Here is a 7,233-nt window from a genome sequence, read left to right as displayed (position 1 = left end):
GGATCAAGACAGCGGGAAAGTTATGTGGGCGGAGGGGGGGAGTCCCTTTCAGACCCCACACAGACCCTCGCAGCTGTGTGATCAGGTGGAGAGGTCTACTCTGCCAGGCAGTATTGTTGCAGCAGGTTGAGTCTTTGGCCACAATGCTCAATAAAAACGGGACGTGAGACCACGAAGGTACAAGAGAAACAGGTTTATTGATGCATCGAGTTCAGCGTGTTCACACACCAAAATCTGAACTCCCCGGGATCCACCCAGGACATTGATTTTTTTTTGTTCACATAGAAAAATTTTTATTTTCCATTTTCATAGCATATAATCACATGTATTACATAGTCAATATCATGTTGTATTACTAAGAAATTACATCAATTCATCTTGCCATCAATTACCAAAAAAAAAAAAAAATCCAGTTATTGGCTCTTCTGCTCTCCATACACCATATTTATACCTTATCCGACATTTTCTTCCCCCTCTCTCCTCCCCCTCTCTACCTCCTTTCTTCCCTCCATCATCCTTTTCTACTCTACTTCGGCTTCCTTTCTCCTTCTCCTCTCTCCCCTTAACACTCCTCCTTATACACCTCATCTTCCCCCCCCCCTCACCCTCTCTCCTGCCCCTCCCTTCCTATCTTTCTTCTCTCCTCTGCTTCCCACTCTTCCTCTCATTCACTTGGTGTATTTCAGCTTCTGAGCAAACTTCCTTTTGTTTTGATGGTATTTATAATTCCATTTCAATATACATAAAAAAGAAAAAAATAGCAGTATACATGTACAATCATTACCTTAAGATCCAACACCCCTCCTCCAACCTAGTATACTCCCCTCCCTCCCCCCTTCCCCCAACTCCCCCAACCGTTCCCCCCCCTTGACTTCCCAGAACCAATACAAGGTATAAATCTTTAACAAAAACAGTTTAAAATATACTTAAAGAGAAAGTAGAAAATTAATAACATCTTAAAATTGAGCTTAGCTCCTCCTTGTTAGGCTAACTATAAACAATTTGTATCATTCCTGATCTTAATCATAAGCTATCTGAAATTTCCTAGACCCATATTTATTTTGAATATAGTAAATCCATTTTTTCCAGTCTCGTTTATATCTCTCGTTTGAATAGTCCTTAAGATATGCAGATATTCTGCTAAGTTTGTGACTTTCTTGGATGTCCATTCTTGGATAGTAGGCAAATCTTCCTTCTTCCAGTATTGCGCCACCAACAATCTAGCTGCAGTTATCAAGTGCAAAATCAAGTTAATCTCTACAGCTGTACAGTCAGTAATTATACCTAACAAAAATAGCTGGGGGGTTAACTTTATCCTTTTTTAAGAACATTTTGCATAATCCACCATATTTTTATCCAGAATGCCTTAATCTTTTTGCAAGTCCACCATATATGAAAATATGTAGCGTCGAGAGAATCACATCTCCAGCATTTAGGTTGTAAATTCAAATACATAGAAGCCATTTTTGGGGGATCTAGGTGCCATCTGTAAAACATCTTATAAAAATTTTCTCTCAAGTTTTGGGCCTGTGTATCCAACATTATTGGTTCTTCAACATTTTGAGCCCATTTAATCATACAGTCTTTAACTAGCTCTGTTTCCGAGTCAATTTCTATTAATACATTATATCATCTTTTTATATGCATTGGATTTTGATCTCTAATTTGTTTAAGTAAATTATCCTTGACTTGCATAAAGCCAATTTTTTGATCTATTTTCCATCTAGCCTGTAACTGCCCATACTGAAACCATGTTTGAATTACCTTTTCCTTTTTTAATACATCCAAAGATTTCAGTTGTGGTACACCTCTTTCTGCAGTAAGAAGCTGCCTGTAAGTAATTATATCCTGTTTTTGTACTATGTTCATATTTTCTATTGCATGTCTAGGGATAACCCACATAGGTAACTTATCATTTAGTTTATATTGATATTTTTTCCAAACCCGCAGTAAAGCATTCCTTAAAATATGACTTTTAAAATTCTTATCCACCTTTTTGTTGTATAGCAAATAAGCATGTCAACCATATACCAAATCATACCCTTCAATATTAAGTATTCTATCATCTGTTAAGTTGATCCAGTCACTAATTATAGATAGAACTACTGCATCATAATATAGTTTTAAATTGGGTAATTTCAAGCCTCCTCTTTCACGCACATCCTTCATTATTTTAAGTTTTACTCTCGGCTTCTTACCTACCCATACAAATTTATTAATACCCTTCTGCCATTCTAACAAATTTGCATCATTTTTAAGTATTGGTAACGTTTGAAAAAGAAATAAAAATTTAGGTAGAATATTCATTTTCACTGCTGCTATTCTCCCAGCAGAGATAACTATAATTTCTCCCATTTTTTCATCTCTGTCTGTATACTATACAACAGTGGTTCATAATTGTGCTTATATAACTTCCCGTTTGAGGTTGAAATATAAACTCCTAAGTACTTGACCTTTTTAACTATTTCACATCCTGTCATTCCTTCTAGTTCTTCCCTTTGTTTAGTATTCATATTTATAGCTAATATCTTTGTTTTCCCTAAGTTTATTTTAAATCCTGACACTTGACCATATTGATTAATCATATTCATTAAGACCTTACCAGATTCCTGTGGTTGGGTTAATGTTATAACCAAGTCATCCGCAAAGGCCCGTACTCTGTATTCTTGCTGCCTAATCCTGATTCCCTGTAGGTCCCCTGAACCCCGTATTTTATTCAACAATAATTCTAAAGTTATAATAAACAATAGTGGGGATAAGGGACACCCCTGTCTTGTGCCTCTCTCGATTTTAAATGAATCTGTTAAGCTTCCATTAACTATGATTTGGGCTGTTTGTTCCTGATATATTGCTTTGATTGATTGTAAGAAGTGCTCTCCATTTGCATTTTTTGCAGTGTTTTCAGCAGGAATTAGCAATTCACTCGATCAAAGGCTTTTTCAGCATCTAAAAATATAAGTGCCGCAGGGATTTGGTTGTTCTTCCCCAGGTATTCTAATGTATTAAGGATTAACCTTACGTTAGTTCTCATATGTCTCCCTTGAATAAAACCTGTTTGATCATTATGAATCAATTGTTGAATAACCAACATTAACCTATTCGCTAGTATTTTAGTAAAGATTTTATAATCTATATGAAGTAATGATATGGGTCTATAATTTTTTGGATGAGTAGGATCTTGATCTTCTTTGGGTATCAAAGATATAAAGGGTGTCTTCCAAGATGGGGGTACCTTCCCTTCCACTTGGATCTTATTAAATAATTCCTTAAGCGGTTCTACCATTTCTAACTGCATCCAGGACATTGATTTTTATATGATACTTCAAACTAAGTTGATTTAAGGCGTTTCTCTCAGGGGTTCCCATACAAGACGTAAACATTTTACTAAAACCGGGAAGTACATTTTGTAATCTTATAGAAAGAGAAGTACATAGGAAAAAATACAAAAAGTGAAGTTCTTATTCCTAGATTTCTTAAGCTGTTTTTGGAGTTTCACCCTTGTTCTGTCTTACACCCATGTTTGGCTTCCTGTGCCCTTCCTTTACAGCATGTTGCCACACTGTTCCAGTAAGATTTGTAACAACTTTGAGGAAGTAAGAAATCAAAGTTAATCAAAGTGCATATTAAGTACATATTACTGATTTAGAATATAGAGTCTGGGGGCTGCTATACCCAGGGGACGTACTTATATTTTGGCTCATCTTCTTCCTCCTGCCTCATTAGCAGGTGGATGATCTGTGATCTTTATGTGTTAGCTCCAATTTAGACTTGGGATCAGAGGTCAACCAGCCTCTCTGCGCCCTGCTCGGAGTCGGAACCCTGTCCAGGGTCCTCCACATCCTCCAGAGCCGACTCATAGGGCCCCTCGCTGTCGGAGTCTGGTGGCAGCTCCAACGGCTCCTGCTGGGCCACAACAGTTAACCTTAAAAATAAAAGAAAAAGAAGATTCAGAATATTTTGTAACATGGGAACTTTTCTACAGAGGTTAGGGAAGCCAAATAGGTTAGCCTAACCCTCCCCTCTCTCCCTCCACCCTCTCCCTCCTTCTCTCTCTACCTCCCCCTCCCTCCCTCCCTCTCTCTCATTCTCCCTTTCCTCCTTCTCTCTCGTTATCAGCATGTCATTAGAGAAAATGAGAGAGCTTACAACCTCCGTGGGACTTTCGAGCCTGACCAAGGACTTCCTTCCTGGCTGGTGGAAGAGAGAGAGGAGGTTTAGCCAGGGCAGAGGTCGAGGGGAGACTCTCCAGCACAGGGCGGAGGATTGACCCTCTGGGGCTCCCCGATGTACCACATTTGTACAAGTTGTAAATTGGGGGCTACCTGCCTGTTTTATCCATGGAAAGGCTTCAGCCAATGTGACCTAGCTGGCCTACCTTGGAGGGTGGTTGTGAGAGGAACGGAAGGACAATCTATTTCTTTTGCAGAGATGGAATTTAATCCAGGATTCTTAGCTTGCAGAGAGACAGACCTACTGCTTAACCGGCATCAGAGGAGAGACATGAATAAACATGACACTGAAATCTTTTAAGAAAATAAACATGCTCAGGAGCAATGGTGGGATTCATCCAGTTAATTTTAATTTGGTTTGCTGACCCGGTAGTAACAAGGCATGGCTGACCCTGCCCACCCCTCCCTTCCCAGGAGTCTCCATGCGGCCAGTTTTGGATGTGAAGTAAGTGCAGGCCCCGCGCAGAGGCTCAGGTGTGTCTGTGGAGCGGGTACAACGATGAAAAACGAGCCTACTGGAAGTTCAGAAACATTTCCAGCCTCCTGAAGGCCTCAGCGGAGTCCGTTTTACCCTCCTGGAGACTTGAGGAAAGCCTCCCGAGCCTGGGGAGGGCAAACACACACACACACACACACACACACAGAGGGACAGTGCAGAAACCTGGACCACACCCCCATGGTCGCACCCACCCAGCAACCAGGCAGAGAACCGGTTGCTAAAATTTTATAAATCCACCCCTGCTCAGGAGATGTCCTGTCAAACATGGATTGTGTCCATGTGTTTCGGTGTCCATGCATGTCCATCCAGTACTTTGCGTGTCAATCTCTTGTTTGCGCAAGATGCTGCATCTTAAACTTAAACTTAAAGGCTCTGAAAACAGACAAGGTTTTATGCTTGCTGTAAACCCAGACAGAAAAGAGAGGATCTGAAAGTGAAGCTTACCCTAAAGACGGACAAGTTCCAGAGATCATCAGCAATTGGAAAGTCCTTCTAATGGCCACTTCATTACTAGTGTTAGATACTTGTTCTAACTACAGTGGTTTCAAAGGGTCTGACAGCTCCCTATAAAAGGGCTGCTGTCAGACTCAACCTTCGCTGGATGGTTCTCACTTGTTATACTTAATAAAGAGCTGTTGTTATAGTTAAGGCTGTGTGTGCCTATCCATTACCCAAGCTAACAATTAGAAATACAGAGCCATGAAAGGAGGCAGAAGGTCTCTCTTCTTCCTTCCTCACAGGCATGGCCTTATTCTCACTCTGTACATGCTCAGTGGAAGGCTGATCACCACAGGAGATGGTTCAAGCCCTGAAAAAAAAAGGCATTGCCTCTTACTCCTACTTTGCTAATCACGGGAAATGTAAAAGCACCATCATCAATTCTTTATCAATTGGCCCTCATAATTGTTCTGCCTGAAGCGTTGTAGGCTTGCTGGGGCAAGCAGTTAACTCCATGCTTAGGAATCTCTTTCAAGTTTATTATCAGGCGTTCTTAATAGCAAAACTTACAGTTCAGTGTTAAGATACTACTGACTTTCCATGATCTGTCCCATCATGTAGTGTAAAAAGATGATGATTTTATCCCCATGCTGTGTGGAGATGTAGAATGCTACTATTCCGGTTCACAAAGGCAATTAAACTGCCCGGCTATAAACTTTGCAAGTGGGCATGATGCCCCGGTGGCCAATCAGAAACAGAGATGTGATCACATGTCATGGAACTACATTTCCCATAAGGCAGTCTCTGCCTGCTTTTCCCATGAGGTAGTTTCTTGAAGGAGAGAGTTCTTAATTCCTACACTAGCTATATACTGCTGGGGCAGCACAATAATAACAATGATCACAACCTGAAGAGGAATTTATTATTTTTAGTCCAAGGATTCCCCAGAAGAGCCACCAAAACCAACCTTAGTTAATTGCAGGAAGACTGAAGAGCTTTGAAGCTTCCTAAAGATTCAGGCCTTCACTGGAGAATAAAGGAAAGGAGGGAATTAATGCATTGTTCTGCCACTTGCTGAGGAAAGAAAATATGCAAGTCTGGGAATGCTTATATGAAGGATTGTGAAATTATTTACTGGATTATATCTAATCACCCTCTGGCCAAAAGTTATTTAAAGGGACTCCTGAATGTTATGCTAGAAGGTTGAATCTGTAAAAGGGACGTAAAGAGGCTTTTGATAACCTCTGGGACTATTTAAATGGAACTGATTGTTTACCTATGGGATATAAACAACGGTGATTACTGTACTCCTTGAAGGGCAAATTTAGGACTGAATAAATCAGTGGAGAATTCTAGGAGTTGAAGTCCACAAGTCTTAAAGTTCCCAAGTTTGGTCACCTCTGGAATAAATGGTTCTTGGACTACTGGACAAAAGTTGGATTTTAAAAAACAAAATAAGATGCTCTTTTAGGAAGAAATGAGTGGAACTTTGAAGGAGAGGGCGTTGCTTTTTCAAAACAGAAAGGACATCATGGAAAAAGGAGTTGAGGAGATTATGGAAAATACTATGGAAGGGATGATGAGCAAAGACCAAGACGCTCAGGAAAGGGAGTAGCTAACAGAAGAAATGGAGGAAAAAATGGAACTGATTCTTTTTAGTCCAAGGATTCCCCAGAAGAGCCGCCAAAACCAACCTTAGTTAATTGCAGGAAAACTGAAGAGTTTTGAAGCTTCCTGAAGATTCAGGCCTTCGCTGGAGAATAAAGGGAAAGGGGGAATTAATGCATTGTTCTGCGTTTGGCATCGTCTTAGCCTTGAAGGTCCCCCAATTGCCTTTGGCCGTTTTCCTCCAGAGCGAAGATCATTGGGGGTTTCTGACCTCTCCACCTGATCACAAAGCTGCGAGGGTCTGTGTGGGGTCTGAAAGGGACTCCCCCCCCTCCGCCCACATAACTTTCCCGCTGTCTTGATCCCCGCAGATCTGCTCCTCCCCCCACGACGGAGAATTCCTGGAACGAGGCGTCGATTCTTACGAAACTTTCGCTTCCCTTTTCTAGCTTTTCTCAG

This window comes from Thamnophis sirtalis, unplaced genomic scaffold (genome assembly GCF_051295495.1).
Source record: "Thamnophis sirtalis isolate CommonGarterSnake01/CBP01778 unplaced genomic scaffold, rThaSir2_p1.2 scaffold_3, whole genome shotgun sequence".
Classification (NCBI taxonomy): domain Eukaryota; kingdom Metazoa; phylum Chordata; class Lepidosauria; order Squamata; family Natricidae; genus Thamnophis; species Thamnophis sirtalis.
This window is presented reverse-complemented; position numbering follows the sequence as displayed.